We start from the raw sequence: 18,047 nt of genomic DNA on the forward strand, positions 1-18,047 counted from the left end.
GCACGAATCTAAAACGGGGAGTGTGTCGGACAAGATAACACGTCCCGTGAGAGATTTAGTAACGGCTGCAGCACAAGCACAACAGCAGCAGTTTTCAGTCTAACCCTCAACCTAATGGGGTCAGTTACAGTGAGCAGCTGCTGTGGGTTTTGCCAAGGCTCTCTCCCTTTGATGCACCCGGGGGTTTCATGTATGAAAACCATCAAAGGTTCACGTTTTTGTTAAATTTAATTTATTCTGCTGACGGCATTCGCAACCGCTGACGAACGTTTGTCATTTTATCAATTGCAAATAAAACGCAACGAGCGCACAAAATAAGCAAGCACATTGATAATGAAATCATACTCCCACCTCCAATGGGCGAAACGTAAATCCGATCCGACGGAGAAAAAGACACAAATAATCACGCCAATAAGGATTTGCTCAATCAAATGCTCAATATCGTCTAAGGAAGTTCCCCGCGGTTGGCAGGACGAAGACGCAGGCGAAAAAACACGCCAAACAAAAAATCATTTACCGAAATCGACTAAAATCAAACAACGATAAAAATCGACGTCGTAAGAATTTCGCAGTGCCTGTGTACTTCCGAACGACGCACACACCAATCTGCACAGACGATGAAGAAATAAAATTTATCGATTTTTGATTCACCGTTCCGCTTGTGGCATTCGATTGTTTTTTCGTCTGGGCACACAAAAGCCATCCACGGTAGACATTTGAAACGTTTTCGTTGTAATCTCTGCCGCTCACGCAACTTCGGTACTAGTGAGGTCGCCGTAAAAAAAAACATTCCCCTCCACCCAACACAATAGAAGGCAAACAGCTTTTCGCTCCCCGGCCACTGGCACAGCTTTGTCTCTTAATAGAGTTAGCAAGAGCTTTGGTTCTGGTTTGGGAGATGGTAAATTTTATGGACATTGTTAGGAAGCTTGTTTTACGACGGCAAAGCGCACCATTCGCCTGATCACCACTCGTCCGACATTGTACGCTAATGGTAGGCGACGAACGTCGCTGCAAATCAGCGGGGAGTGAAATTTCAAGAACGAGACAAGCAACCGTGCTCGACCAATACGCCTTCAATGTGGGAGTCGTGCGAAATAACCCATAAAACAGAGACATCGATTCCTGTGTCCACCCGTTTCCGTGGCAAGGCTGGTTCACTTTTGTTGAAGCGTACAGCGTGTTTTTATACATCCGGACCTCCCCCCGGTTTTCTTGTCACTATCTCTGCTCTGGCAAAGATATTATATTACAACTTGTACTTGTACTGGTCCCGGTGCCGCCTGCACGCGATTGACAGTGAAAGATCGTAATCGCTTTCTGTGTTGTCTCCCCTTGTCTGCGTTCTCGTAACGGCCGAGAGAAAGAGGGTTGAGTAAGTACGATACAAGCGCTGATAATGTTCTGGCCTAGTTTCGGAAACCCGTCTTGTAGGTACCGACAACAAGTAGCAACGGGTTGGTCTCTCACGCTACGCGTGCTGCTTTGCAGCCGACAACGAGACAACGTGTGTAAAAACGACAAGCAAATTGACATTCATTGCGATAGGATGACACGAATCTTTGCTCCGTGCATTAAATTCGTTCGTGTTAACATTTTGTTGGAAGAAAGGCGGAGGAGCTAGCAAGAAGTAACATAAAAGCTAGGTCACAACAATTACACCCCATCCAAAATTGCATGACTTGATGTCGTTTGCGATGGAAATTAAACACTTTGTTGACCAGATTAACAAGTTCTCCTCAAAGTGCACAATCTGCAAGACAAAACGCCTGAAGTCATGCAATTTGCTTAGCAAAACTGAGTTATTTAGATTTTACAAGCGTCTATTCTAGCCTCGTTTGACTTATCAGAACTGGTTTTTAAATGTATATCACTACTTCATATCACTAGAAAATCAATAGCCAAGCAATTCCCTGTTACTGGTATAACTCTTTTACGCGCCATTACATCGCCCATGCCTTGCAAATAACCCTGCGCTACGGTTTAATTACAGCTCTCACTCACTTCTCTTGCCCCGAATGTTTCAAATTTGATGGCCAAAATAAATTATGTACTCACTCTTGCTATCAATCTATCCATCCTCATGATTTTAACACCATTTGTCAGGCGGCGTAAACAGGAGCGCCCTCCCGCTGTGCGAAATATCTTCACCGGAAGTGCGCTAAGGAAGATTGATTTCTTCATACCCCTTGTCATTCCCATGGACAACGCATCCCAACGCTTTCCACCCCCTTTACTCGTCGTCTGGGCGCGTGAGTCTTCGTTTGATCCGCACCGAGTTTGACATTCGGTCGTTAATTTTATCCTCACCGCAGCGTCAGAGTGCGCCCTCGTTCTTCATCGTTTGACGTTTGCCGCCCCGCACCCTCTACCCCAGGCTCGGGGTGATGACAGTCCACGATGAGATACCGGGCGAGAGACTATCCGCCCCCCCCATTCACACCCGCTAATAAGCTCTCAATTTATTCCCCGGGTGTCGAAAGCATCATCGTGCATATTAATTCACTCACTTTCAGGGCAGCTAGCTGGAAGGGCTTCGTTTTCGGCAGCGGAATGGCTTTTAATCCCTACTTGAAAACACACTTTATGTCCGCGACGAGTGGCCGTCACGTTGCGCGAAGTGGCTACCGGTCGGGGTGGAAAGCGCCATTGAAGCTGCCTGATGCGTACCAGATGGCTCGGCGTGGGTCTTCAAGTCGCGCTTGAAAGAGCAGCGGATGAGATGTATAAATAGCTGGGGAAGCCAATTAAATGACCTCGTCGGTGACACGTGCTTCCGTCGCTATCGAGGAGCGTTTCCCAAAACCACCTGACACAAGACATCGATCTCAATTAACTGCTTCGGTGTTCGGATTGGACGCGTTGCTCGCGTTGGGTCAGCGGTGAAGTATGAGCTGTGAGAAAGATGGATAAAAAATGCAGTTACATTTATTTCGCGCACTGACAAGTTGAAGACATTTAGCCGATGTAACCTTCATGTTCGCAAGAGTGCCAGAGCACGATTACCACACGGCACATTAGCATAAATAAAAAAATGTAAATTAAAACGTGAGTGGAAAAGCAAACGTCCGTTTGATTAATGACACTTTCCATCCAGATCTTTAACCCGCCTTTGGAGAGCAATAGATGGATGGTTTCCTAAAGACCAATACATCACCGTTTTACTCATCCTTCACCCGACTACGACTTTTATGACACCTCTGGCTCTGAGATCCCCCCCCGCTCCTTCGTCGTGCTCGTGCCAAATGTGTTGCATGGTTAGTAAATCATCCCTCGCCCAGTTTTGCTCATTCTGCTCGACGCCGGCAAAATGGTAACGGTTTGATTATTTGATGTAGCCGATCGGTGAGACCGCACAGTATCGCCCTTAAACAGTGCAGCGCTGCTGGCTGTGAGCCAATCGTTGTCCGCCGTGGGACTGGAATGTGAAGTGCAGTCTCCTGCCGCGGTACAAACGGGGCCATCAACACACTTCAAAACGACACAAAGGGGTATCCAACAAGGGATGGAACTGTGGTGCACAACGGTACACAATTACACCAATCCCACGCCAGCTCTCAGCACACACACATTGCCGTTTGCACCGTAAACAATGCACTCTCCAGCTTAGTGAATTGACCAGTGCAAACACACGCACACTCTCACCCACCCACCAGTACAGTTCTAGTATTGGCCGTGTGCCATTCATATTCATCGCGTTGATAATTGGGTACGTGTACGATTATGGTGGAGATGCAGCGAAGTAAATAAACCATTGCAGCCCGTCGCGCCTGCATCAATATGGTGATTGTTTGCTCGAGCGAGTTTATGTTTTCGTTGCACTTCCTCTTGGATGAATGATGAAGTTCACTCTACTTAAGAACTATTTCTTTCTTCGTTTTGGCACTTGAAACGATGCATACAGGCTATTATAATACATATGAAAGTATGAAATCATTCCCAAAGATCCATTAAACTGACGTGAATGTGTTTACAGGCTCGTGGCCTGTAAATAGCACAACACACGACAAACAAGCGGCATCGGTACAAGCAACACTCAGCACACACTGTCAGTAATGATCAGTTTGATTAGAAATTCACCCACCGTTGCATGAGTGACCTTCGGGAATCCTCATTAGTGCCTCGGACGGGCAGTTTCTTCTTTCAAACCGTGTACCAAAGGCCTACACATGGTCGCCCATATTATACTTCTACTAACGAACTATCTCATACTAACGAACAAACACCGAGTGCAGTCATCCACGATCAAGCTGGTTCATCAATCCCAGGATGTGTACGGCTCGGTTCTGGTCAACCGCATCAACTTCTGCTAGAGCCGACTTCCATGTGCTCGTCTGTCGAGGCTGGATTGTGTGGGACTCGTTTGCATTCAAAGCCTGCCTCGAGATGAATACGTTGTTCGAGTGGCATTAGCTGACAAGTTTGCCCTTGTCAAGAGAGTAGGAGAGGGAGAGACCGTAACCACTTGACTTGTCTTTACCGTTCTTTACAGAACAGCCTGTACTGTATGGGCGAGGGTTGAATTACCACGACTTGCGTTAGCTGAGGGTGTTTTGAAGTTCGTCCAAACCACAGTGACACATCGTAAGCCTCCCACAACCCATGGAACGTGGTAAATCACACACTCTCGTTTTTTGCTCGTGCAGGATCTTCAACTTGAGGATTTAATCGCAATCCTCAATACATCTAAAGCAGTGTAACATTATACCTGTGTGCGTTGGCTCAAGATTCGCATCCAGCTCTTGTTTGCTTCATCGGACTGGAAAATAACAATCTCTTGAGACATATTTGTCGTTGCATTAGAATGGCGTTTAAAGTGTATTGTTTTGCTTCTTTGATGCGTACGCTTCGAAAGGCTTAAACGTTGCAGAATGAATCGAAGAATGGATTCCAAGATGAGTTGTGTGAAACGGTTTATCAACAACATTTCAACCAAAGTTTCCTGCAGCTCCATCTGTGGTCAATTTCTTATAACATGACACCAAAAGTTTCCAAAACTGCTTCTTACGAATAATAAATATTACAAAAACCTTTGAGACTACCACGGCCCATTAAAGCGGGAATTGACTGAGTAAAACGAAGGCCTGAAAAAAAACAGGCCCAGCAACTCACCGAACAGGTGCGCAGAGAAATAAAGAAATTAAATGAAACGTTATGAACCCGCCGGCCTGACGCGAGGGCACACCAGAACCAGCACACCAAAGGGAACGCAGGAAATGATAATGAAAGTTTTATGCTACGGAGAGCGAAATAATCTAATTCGGACCAAAACCAGCACACGGATCCAGCCACCACTCAAACCCGCACCACGAGGTGAAACCCGCGTGGGACGATGTCGGCAGCAGTCGGAAACGCTTTTCTTCAAAGCGGAGACAATATTTGGCAGATTCGGTCACAGGAAAAAAAATGAACCCGGCTCCCAAAAAACCAGCAACCACGATTCAAGCGACTGCTGCAATAAAAGTGGCTCGCTAAGTGTGCACATAAAATAGAATCCGCAGTGGAGTGTATATAGTGACAGAGCGGGGGAAGCCGAAGAAAAAAGGGGGACGAGCATTTGAAAGTGGAAAATGTATAATTTTCCATTACACATCAACCGGATGGTGCAGGCACGGTGTGTCGCCTTACGGGGACACAGGGCGCTCGAGCCAAGCCAAGCCTGGGCCAAAGTGATAAGATCATAAACATTTCCATCCACCCAGGAGAATGCATGTAATTTTAACGACACAACACGGGATAGTGGGTGTGTGTGCGTCACGTGTTTTATGCTGCAGCGGCTGCTGCCTTATGTACCCGCACCACTGTACATGATGGTGGCGCTTGCTTTAGAATTGCTTTTTTTGTTTGTTTGCTTGCTGGCAAAAGAGCTAATGATATGCAAAAAAGGTTCACTTTAGGGGAGATGAAATTTGTTGAAAACGTTAGTCGCCGTCCCAGCCATCCCCAAGGTGGTAAAGTGCAGCGAGTAAGGTCAATACGCTGACAGAAGCTTTCAACAGGCGGTGGCCACGTACGAGATGGCACCGTATTGTGGCCGTAAAAAAAAGAGTGCCCTAAGTGAATGAGATCGCCGTGGAAAGTGGAGAAAAGATTGTGGTTATGGGATGGAGTTTGGATGGTGTCATTTTGTCACCATTCTCATTAACCATTGTGCTTATATTGCCGTTGATGGTGAAGATTAAAACGTGAATTCTTTGAACTCTCAAATAGTATTTTTGTATGGCACGATACCTCCGAAACAAGAACACACAGCTTGCACAGCTTGCTTTTGACAGCTTGCAATTCATGTTTAACCCCATTTTGAAATTTTCATACAAACGTTCGTGCTTCTTTTCAACATGGTTGCATCAAAACCAAAGTTGCCTATCTATGTGAACGCTCCATCAATTGCGAAGCCTTTCGAAAACTAGTCCGAGCTAACGAGCAAAACGATCCGGCGCCACTAGAGGCGCCCACTTTTAAACTTCCATGATAAATTATTCAACCCGGCCCGAGCAATGTCCGGCAATGTTAAATGGTAAAATTTCATTTCCAACTAGCAAAATAGCATCGAAAAGCCCGGGCGGGCGCTGCAAACTTTGTTCCAAAAACTTGAACCTCACACCCACAACACAAGTCCCCTCACGGAGAGCGGAGGTAATCGCCCCCGGTTCCACTATTCAATTCAATAAAAAGCAGAAAAAACATAAAACCAAGCAGAGGGGAAAAAACCTGACAGCTCGTCTCAAAAACTTTGTTTCGGAAGGGTCATGACGGGGTGAAAAAAAAGCTCCAAGCAAACAGGAATAAGATGAAATGTTTCATATTTCAGTTTTCCCCGAGACAGATGAAGAGTTATTGCGCAACGGAAAGAGACCATCGCACTGCTGGCAGCTGAAACTGCACCTGAAGTGCATCGTCAAACAATTTGCCTACACACCTACACAAGCGTACCCCGACACTGCCTCTGCTGACTCTAGTTTCAGTGCACGGGCAGCGCAGGAGATGGAATTGAAAACTCGGATGTCGGGATTAAATAAAAAAAAAAGCTGGAACATTTCACACAACTGGTTGAAAGCTGAATGTGTTTGGGTCGGTAAAGAAAAGCGGTATCAAATAAGTACCACCGGGCAAAAGAAGGGAATAGCCAGCTCCCTTTCACCATGTTTCACCGAGTATCGAGTGGGTTAATTAACATTTCAAGCTAGCCAATAGGATGGGCGAGTTTCCACGAAGTCGTAAAAGGATTTCAGAAGATCCGCGTTCCCATGTTTTCAGCACTGCCGCCAAATTGACCGTAGCGGAATGTATTTATGCTTTTGTGTGTGTGTATGTGTGCGCACTACATTCAGCAACCGTTCCCTTTCCTCGTCCCGTAATGAACGCAAACAGCGCCTCCCCCCAACGAGTGATTGCACAAACGTGATGAAAATTGAAGAAGGATAATTGGAAATGTTTTCATTTTTAATTAATCGACCATTCGGGTTACGGTTCGCACCGGTTCGCTCGCGATAGGGAGCCAGCGAGAAATGGTGCAAATTAAATCGACGAAACAGACAAATAGATTGTGCGAACGCAACAGCAGAGCGCGGGATGAGGTTTTGAAGTTGAAAAATGAAATTGAAAATGAAAAAAAAGATCATCCCAACGTTAATTCAAACAGACGACTTTTTGTGTGTTTTGTTTTGGAGATGAAAATCTGGAATTAACGTCGCATGCGAATTACTTATGTTGCAAGGGCCGAAACTCAGGCTCTCCGCCGTAATAAAATTAGCGAGATCCGTGTCCGGCTTTTCACTAGGTTCGCAACGAGCCCACTGCAAGGGGCATAAATTAAAAAGCCAGATTAAGGCAAGCGGAGAGAAAATAAAACGTCAAACCAGAGAAAAACGAACTGCTGGGTGGTGAAAGCGTGTACAAATTTATTCCGCTGCACTAATTCCTTTCATTCGTGCGTTCGAGCACTGCGTCCGAGCATGAGGTGGTGGTGGTGGTGGTGGTTTGTGTTTTCTCCCAGAATCGAAGGAGCAGAGCGCGCGCACGAAGGATAAGGCCAACATCCGGCCAATCGGGCCAATCGTTCCTACCGAACGGATCGTCCATTAGCATGCGAATGGACGGAGAGGAAACACACTGCCTCCGTATGTCTCTCCGTGGTGCTAGTCCTCACCGACCAGGGGGAGGAGGGTTCATATCCTTCTCATTTGCATTCCCGGTTTTCCCGATTGGTTCGAATGAATAGCCGCTGATTAGTCTTCGCGTCTGCTGGCAGAGCCCGGGCACAACCGCTGAGCCCCCTTTTGGTGTGTTTCCCCCCCTCCCCCCATCGTCGTCGTCGCTGTGCGTACCCTGGGTCAGTTAGTCGAATTTTCGATTCATATCCGCATCCGGTAATTGGAAATCGATTTTACATTTGCCAATTGGATGTTTTGTACTGGGGCTTGGGTTGAGGCTTGATGTTGCGTAAATCCTACGCCCCGGTGTGCCATAAGGCGCTGCCGCGTTTACGATGCCCTGCGTGCCGGATCGATTTGCGTCAATTTCCTTCTGGCACTGTGCAGCTAATATGCTTGCACTTCCGGGACAGGCGAGAACACGGAATGGAGAATATTCTGGTACGGCTATTTTGTACACCGGGTAAACATGGTAAACGGGTCAACTCTACGTTCGAGTGCAAATGAATCAAGAACGATATCGAAAGGTATTGGAGGGTTGGGTTGTATGTATCGCAGTGTAATCACTTGAGGATTATGAAATTGGTTTTCACATAGTGGACTGTTGCTCTGCAGCGATACATTGTGTCAGTTACATACGTTATCTTTCTGTTAACGAGAAACTATTGATGATTATATGAACCGTTAGTAAAGCAAGACATCAATAGAACACATCGTCATTATTTTATGAACATAAACACGATCCTCCGATACAGATCGATGATCGACTCTTGCTATCTCATGCAAATAATTACAACTCATTGCAAGAAACTTACAGCAAATAGCCCAATAAAACACCAAACTTTCCACTCCCCCAACGGCCACCCAAAGCTATTTCTCAAAAATTCTACTATCACTAACAGCATTTTCCCGTTAAATCATTACGCAAAACGAGCGAATCACGCCCGAGCAGCTTGATCGATGACGATACAGTCAATTAAAAACTATTCCCCAACGCCCTACGGGTGCCAGTCTGATATTGAATATCGGTGTACCGGCTCCTACCACCTGCCACCAGGGACATTCTCCTCCATTCTAGATGTGCCGGTGCCCGGGCAAAGGCGCCGACAAAAGATATTTTACATGCAGAAAACTTCCAACCACCGACGGGCGACAGGAGCAAGGCAAGGACCGTTCGGTGCCACCGTTATATTGGTTTCCCCCTATTGGCCCACCCACCCTATAGCAATCTTCTCGGTGTAATTTCCAACCTCCTCCTTTTGCATACAATCGGACGCCCACTGGTATCCTTTCAGCACCACCGCCACGCGCACCAGCAGAGCGTGAGTCCCGAGGGCGCTGGATGAAACACGACACAGTGCCGGTGTGCGAAAAGAAAACGCTTCGCGCTGTACGCTGGGCGAAGCGGAAGAAAACTTTACCGAACCACTGGAATAACAAGATACAAAACCCCGCGATGCCACGCCAGCTTTGAAGAAACCAGGTTTCAACCCTCCATCCCCATTCACATCGGATGAGTTGACACTAATTTGCCCGGAAATCAATACCGGAAGCAGTCGCGTGTACGTGGCCCGATCGGGCTGAGGTCCTCGTGAACCCACGGGCCTCGGTATCGGTTGGTGTGATTTTGCCCCGTTGCTCCGTCAGCATGACTGGCAAACGCCCGATATTAAAACCCTGCCACCTCCGCAGGCCACAATATCGACGTCGAGAGCGTGGGAAGCATCTTCAGAGAAGGATTATGCTGACTTGGCGTCAGCAGGCGAATGTCACCATTTAAAGTGGCCGTCAAGACGCTGCAGTCGACTTGTGACTGCCCGGTTGGTGGTGCGGCGTGTGGTTTTCAATCGACCGGAAACGGACCCGGTCGCTCGGTCCACTCCCCACCCAGATTGGGCTCGCACGAGCTCAAAACCGATGTGCGGATATTGAAACATAGTCTTATCGGATTATTGAATCCCTTCGCGCGACAAACCGCAAACCCGCAAAACGTCATCATGAAGTCGGTGGTGGTGATGGTGGTCAACAACACATACACACACGCACGCACAGACACACTCCAAACCCAATCATCGTTAAGTTTAATTCGATAATTTCATTTCATTTCATTTCATTTCATTTCATTTCATTCATTCATTCATCAGCATCATAATCTTGGCCGTTCGTCGCTGGCGCACGGTGTCAAGCACGAGAGCAATCGTCGTCTGGCGGTGAAAACTTTCCGCAAGCTATAGTCGCTTCGGGAAATCCTAGCCCAGACGCGGGACACATTTCGGGGTAATAGCAAGCATCCTCCGCCTTATTGAGTGCACACTTAATATTTCATTAAACAACCGGTTTTACTTATTTAACATCTCAATCTCACTGCGGCGACAGAGTTTGCAGGCGCAAGAGTGTCGCAACCTTAGCAAACCTTCTAAATTCGTAAAGCCAGCGAACACACTTGGTACGGAGCCGCGCGCTGTAAGGTCGTGGTTTAGCCTGAACCTCTCACAGGGCTTACAGTTGAGTCGTTTTCGATAGTGCTTATTAGTGGGTTGAGATTGCTGCTTTAAACTTTACTTCAAACCCAAAGTGAGCTCAATCTTTGCGCCATTTTGCGCACCGAAAACCGCCTCAATGATGCGAAATCACAAACGCTAACGCTGCGGAAGGCGCAAGATTTGCCGAGAAATGAAACAATAACACCCCAGACAAAGCACGCTCGTTCCGCGTACCGAACCGTTCACTCTCACAAAGGATGGGGGGGGGGGTTAAAGCAACGACCTGCTTCTCACGATACAAAGCCCCTCCTTCAGGCAGCTCCGGAAGCTCCGGAAATGAATCCGTTCAATTTGTCAGATTGTATTAATACGCATGACGGGCCGACCATGATGATAGGGAAAGATGGATGAAGCTGCCACCTTCTCTCCAACCGGTCCAACCTCAACGTTTTTGCCGTTGCGTTACGTATCAAGGTACGACCCCGACAGCAGCAGCAGCAGCAGCACTATTAAACGAAACACTCGAGATTGATGCTTCTTGCAGGCCAATATCCGTCCGACGAATGGGAAACTTTCCTCATAATTTGTAAACTTTATCCTGTGCTGGGTAGTACTGTGGATTGCTAGGTTTGCCCTCACAAGAGAAGAGAATGGTAAACGGACATAGATTGTTGAATTGCTGCAATTTTGATTAAAGGAGGCTCTCTCGAATACGCTGGAGTGGTTTGAAAATCGATAAAACTGCACTTTATCACGCAACAAGAGACGAGTGTCATTCGTTGACCATCAAGGTCACGTGAGAAGCAAACATGAACCAAAGAACCAACACGCCATCATCACCATATCTCACCGAAACTGGTGAGTAATGATCCAATAACATCCGGCAGCGGTAAGATTTATGTGCATTTGTTTTTCTTTCTCCTCTGCGCTTTTGTGTTGTCTTACACTTCACCTTTGCTCTAGCATCATTACCGTTTTCCTTCCCCATTGTATCACTCATAATGGCGGGGACACAGAAAATTAATGTGACGCACTGGGAGTATTGGACGCTTTCTTTGGGGTATGAGGGCCAAACCACTGTGCAGAAGTGAGGGAGCGAGTGACTGTTTTCGCGTAGGATAATTAAATTAATAAACTATTACATCAAGCTGCTGGTGGGCCTAGCAGTAAGTTGCCCCCGAGGGAATGGTTTAATGAGGTTAATGATTCAGAATCGAAATCCTCATGGCTTTATTAATTTTGGCAAGCCGAGAAAATAAACTCCCGTTTTACCGTTCTTATTAAAAAAAACCTCATTTGGCAAATGAAATCACTCGCCTACTCCTTAATACGCTTCAAAAGTCTTTTACACTGGGACAGTCCTCCTTCAACTTCCCTGGCTTTCGCTGTCAATCCGGAAAGGATAAACACATTAAGTAACGCAAATCTTCCGGCGACGGAGAAGGCAGCAAAATCTCAGAGTTGCCGCCGTAAACCAATAACAAAAACAGACGGTGACAGCAAACAAAAAAACACACACAAACTCTCACCTATCCGTAGGCTACATCATCTCGTTAACGCGAACGACTCCGGATGTTTAGGGCGCTTTAGCTTCCAAAACTGGGCACCAGCTGCTGCTGCTGCTGCTGCTGGAGCGAGTGACGAGGCCAGCACAGTAAATGATGGATATTCGACAGACGCAGTTACCGTTTGACAGCTGTCAGCGCCTCTTCCGGTTAAGCTTCAAGGGCTTTGGGGAAACGAGAAAAAGCACCGACAAACAGCATCCCACCAACAAATGAAGTGGGTCAAGTGGGTTTGCCGCCGCCGTTCGTCACTATCGTTATTTGATTTTTGCGCTGTTCCCTTTTGACTTCCCAGCTGACGCGTGTGTTGGGCCGGAGGAGCCGTAAGACGCGTACCACCAGACAGCCACATGCTTCGCCTGCAGGGTCAAAACGAGACGGGGCCCAACCGATGGGCTTCATTTGTCAAATTCATGCAATTTATTCTCGCTTTATTATCATTATTTCTACTATTTTCATTACCATCGGGTTTTATGCCCACCGCCAGCTGACAGCTGCCGTTGTGCGGCGGCTCCAACGACTTCAGGGAGCGACGACGTTATGGATTTGGCGTAATCTTGACACTGTCGGCTTGCTATTTGCCTTTTGTGAGCCGTATCTTTCATCAAGATTGATTTTCATTCCATCTTCTTTTCAGCTGTTCGGCGGCTCTTGGCGCACTTAAAGCTTATCACACAAAGTGAGAAATCTTTTTCATGCGCCTTGCGTGTGATTAATGATCATAGATGAAAAGAATATGTGCTGATTCTATTCTGCAGCGTGATGAAGGACATCCCCCTTCATTCCAGTATTTGCCATATGAATGATTTATAATTTCACCATCACCTCTAGAGCGCAAAAGTCGGCCTATTCCTGTTTGGCAGTCTGTGAACAAAGGCTTTATTGAGCGCAGTATCTTCTCAAAAAAGGATCCTCTAATAGTCCATTCAATGTGCGTTCGATCCACCCCCAAACAGGATTAGATGTCTTCCACGAATTTCCAGTAGTTCCACCCACTGTCCCTGGGTTATCGGTTTCACAACGTATCAATTCACAGCAGACGCCGCGCGGGAAGTGGGTGGATTAAGTTGTCGATGACAGTTCACTCGTCCGAGTTCGCCCACAGTCTCTCTCTCTCCCTTGGGTGGGATTATCTGACGTGATGAAGCGGTTTTGAAAACAGTACGACGACACAGTGCCACACAGTTGCGAAATTGCTTCTCGATAAACCCAGTGCTCCGCGCGTTTGCCCTTTGGTGCCATTTTTCCCGCGCTGATATACGATGGCACAAACTTTCTCACCCACTCTCTGCCCAGCGGGAGTGGCAGTTGCCGCTCCTTCTGCAGGTAAAGTTTTGCTCAGTTTTTCTCACCTTTCGGTTGGCGCCCGGCAAAGTTGTGCCATTTTGCATCTTCCCATTCGTTTTGCTAAAAGTAAATGAAAATTCCAACACATCCACCAGATGGATCGTTCATCCTTCTGGTGCGGGCACACACAGACACTGTCAGCTGCTGGCATTTATTTGTAGCTCCAGTCTGCTGCTTAGGGGTCCTCAATCAATCCCACCATCGTTGGGATTTTCTCGGATGAGTTGCACGACGCTCTTGCTTTACACACTGTTCGTGCTGTGTTTCTGCTTCACCGCTTGCCTGTCGTCCGGCAGAAATCGATCCCAATCGAGCACACCTTCCCATCATCCAGAACCAGAACATTCAACCTGCTGTGTGTGTGTGTGTGTTTCGAGAAAGAAAGTAAATTCGACACGCTGTGCCACTGTGAGCCGGTCACAGCGACGACAGGTTTTCGACACACGCTACCCCGTCCCGGTAGCAAACAACACCATTTGCCATATTTATTGATTATATCGGCCGAAATGGTGATTGGGAAAGAATAAACCGTGCCTCCCTGATCCTGTGATGGGTGCAAATATTCGAAGATTTTCCGAATCTCAATTTCATCTCCACTCCCCCCTCCGGTGTCGGGGTCTTTGCGTCTCAACCAGTGTTTGTGTGTGTGTATTTACACATCAGCCAACCAGCTGGTTCTCGCCAGCTCCACAGACAATAAAACCGTTGTAGTGGCGTGCGGAGAGAGAGTGTCGGGCATCATTTTGCGGTCGGGATTGAGGGGAGGCCTTCGCGTGTACGACACGGTTCAATCCCACCCCGCTGCCCGACTGTTTACGCATTCGATTTCGATATATCGCTTCTAATCTGTGCACAACTCCCGCACGAAAATGGGAAGACGGCGCGCGTTCGAGCCGGGCCAACGTTGGCGCTCGGTAGGACCGCGTAAATCGTGTTGTAAAACTGGCACAGATGCTATTAGCGCCGTGGTCTTTTTGGGATCGGTAAGGTTCGATTACGGTTGCTCCAATGTACACACACACACCAGTGGGATGGAAATGCGCAAAGGTAAACGAATCGATAAGGTGTTGTATTTCAGTGGATTAGTGTCGATCAGATTGTAGCGCTTCGGTTACAGGACGGTTACAGCTCACGCTTTTGTAAGGTTCGGTTTTACAAGGGAGTTAATACTTGAAATCGAAACAGTTTTTCATTCACAGCATCTCGCACAAAACTGTTAACTCGAGCACAACATCAACTGAAGTGCAATAACTTCAATAGCATTTTGAAGGTTTCCGTTTCTGGAACTATTCTGGAGATTTATGACGACTATCAGACCAGACACACTTCAGGCGAGATGGATTGCCCATCTACCAAACCGAATAATTCCTAATAAAATATGACCACTGCTCATCATTCTTTACCTAACACACACCTAAGAGGAGAAAAGAAATTTGTCTCCCATCATACACCTGATTTCCCCGATGAATGTCAGTCCAGGCGGCGTTCGCGTCCATCTCCCCGCTGATTCTTCATCTGCAGAACTCGTTAACTGCAGACATCAGAGCACATGAGAGAAAGCGCACCTTTTGTTTTCCTTTCCTAAGGAACGTTGAACCATCTTGTGCTGAGACCATCGTAGAGAAAATAGACCGAAAGAGAAGAGAATGAATCTCCTGTTCTCGCATCTGCTCGATGATGGAAGCATGATTAATGGGCTCGCGTTCAAGATTTATTCAAAATGGCACACACCACGCGCACCGAGCTCTCCCCGGTACAGTTTGCCAGTCAGCTGACCTACATTTCTCTTCATCTCTTACCCTTTCCCTCTATGTCTCTTGCTCTCTCTCTCTCTCTCTCTCTCTGTCTTTCTGGAGATGAAAAGTTTGTTTTCGTATGTTAAGAATCTGCGAAATTCCACCGTCCAATCAGCTTTATCGGCATGCGTGTGAAATTCGTTAATCCCTCCAGGGAGCGAGGGATGGATGTTAAGTGAAACCAAAAACAGGAAAAATAACATCCTGTGATACTAGTGAGACTGTGTGTATGTGTGTCTGTTTGGCCGCGAATAACTCTGCACCGACTCCGACAGCACACATTTGTTATTGTAGACTTAATTCGAATGCACATTTTGCATACACGATTTTCCCATTATTTCGCCTTCGGTTCGGCCCCTTTGGGGGAAGGGGTAGTAGTGCTACGGAATCAAACAGTAACATCAACAAGCGCGCCCGACGTCCAGTTTTCCGACTCATTTTACCGTGTCGATCAAGTGTCGGTTGGATGCGCGTTTTTGTGCCTTTTTCCGCTTGAAATTTATTCCAGTCGATTTAAATAAATGATTGAAATGATGAAGCCACGGCAGCAAAGGCACGCACAATTCAATTGCCGACTGTTTACGTTACGCGTAACGCGTGGAACCACTGTGCTGTGAGATTTCTTGTCTATTATCATAATTTTACTCAAAATATTGTGAAAAACAGTTGATTTCTGTCGAGCTTATCCAATCCTACGAACTTATAGCACGAAGGAAGAGATAAACTTAAATACTTTTCAACATTTAAAGCTGCTGGCTGGCAAAATTATACAAAAAGGTTAACACAACAATTTCTCCTGCATTCATGAATGCTCGTTACACCTTCGGCTACTCCTCTGTGATGGATATTATCGATTTTCTTGGCAGGATTTTTGTGGCAAATTTAATTTCATCGTCTCTCCCTTGTGCACTAACCAACAGCGAGATAATGCAATTCGTATCCGTTCGGTTTCCGGTGTGCATGTGTACGTTTACCGCAATGGAACGATTTCGAAAAGCGCTCTCGATGCTTGCACTTACCCCTTTTCACTGGCCCACCCATTCCACCCGACCTGATCGATATAATGCCGAATGCCGTTCACTTGCTTTCTATTCGATCCGTGTTCATGCCCGGGAAACCAGTTTCTTTCCTTTCGGCTGAAGTTGCTGGGCGAAGATTGTCGGTAGCGTAAAGTAAGTGGAAAATCTCTCTACGGAAGGGACGGCTGATGGACCAGTAACGACGGAAGGGGGCAAAACAAGTTACTCTCAATCCATTTTACCACATACACACACACATAAGGAAGTTTCCACATCAAGGAAGGATTTCCGAGTTGTCGAGTATGTGATTGGCTACAATTGGCACAATCCGAACCGATGTGATTTATTGCCAGGCTCGCCTTTCCATCTTGGCAAACCGGCACACGGTGGGAAGGGTTAGAAATCTGGAATCTGGAAATTAAATCAGTACATTCCTATTGTAGCACCGTTCTTTCGGTGGGTTTTGACAACCAAAGTATGACCGAATTTAGATTTATCACACACACGTACGCGGGTTGGCTATAGAGCGATCTGTTCACAAATTGTTATTTACACCTTCACCATGAGAGGTCCATGGTTTGCATCCCTTTCACACAGTAGCTGTTACAACAACAAAGCATACTCCATCAACATGCGTGACATAAGCGCCAGCTCACATTGACCTTTGCCCTGTCGACCCTTCAAAAAGCACAATATCCTCTTAAAATTCCCTTGTTTAAATGTTTCCAACCAGCACAGGAAAAACACAAAAAAGCCCGAGTGTTTGATTAATGCAATTAATTTCCCTCCATTGACCCGGCCATTGGACCGTGGGACATTTTTCTGCAAATGGCAAAATGGTGACCCATGCATAATTCAGTGTGGCTGACGTTTATCGATGTGTATTTATCGTCATTATCAAATTTGCAACAATTTAAGCGTTGTTCACTTTTTTTCGCCGTGCCCTTCCCATGCTTTATTTTCGCTCGAGCGAAGCTCCCGTTCGGTGGACAATACGAAAAAAAGCCCGAGCCCCAGTTAATTGACTTATTCCGTGACCGATGATATCCCTCAATTTGTGCCGATCAGTGGCATTATATCGTGCCGGCTTTTGTTTTACAAAAAACCAAAAAAGCATACGACCCGTCCAGGGCCTGCCACCGAGCCGGCCTGACCGTTGTGCTCACTCACCCACGTGTGTTTATATAGGGGCACAATAATTGAATTAATAACCGTGTAGCGTAATATTTAAACCAAGTACCCCCTAACCGCAGGCTTGCGGGGAAGGGGTGTAAGGGGTACGAAAATAGCCGAGTATACACACCATTGTGCCGGGCCGGAGCTAGAACCACACCGAGCCGTGTGCCGGGACCGTGATGAATATTCATATAAATCAATAAAACCCTCCGGCACAATTACCGGGGCAGGTTGGCAGCAGGCGTGTGCAGAAGCGTGCAGTAATTTGTACATCGGGTGTACTTTCAAAAATCAACAGGCACCCTAGAGACCTTCCGAACCGCACCGGAGAGCAGGATGATCCAAGAGCCATGCTCCATCGCCACACCGACCAAGACCGAGGCACCGCACACTTGCCGTATGTCCTTACTGTACCGCATCTGATAGGAAGTACGCGCTGTAGAACGATTCTACTACGTGTCGGCCCCGGCCCGGTGTACCCCCCGGTATCAGCCTGCAGTAGCATCTC

The sequence above is a fragment of the Anopheles arabiensis genome, chromosome 3 (genome assembly GCF_016920715.1).
Source record: "Anopheles arabiensis isolate DONGOLA chromosome 3, AaraD3, whole genome shotgun sequence".
NCBI lineage: Eukaryota > Metazoa > Arthropoda > Insecta > Diptera > Culicidae > Anopheles > Anopheles arabiensis.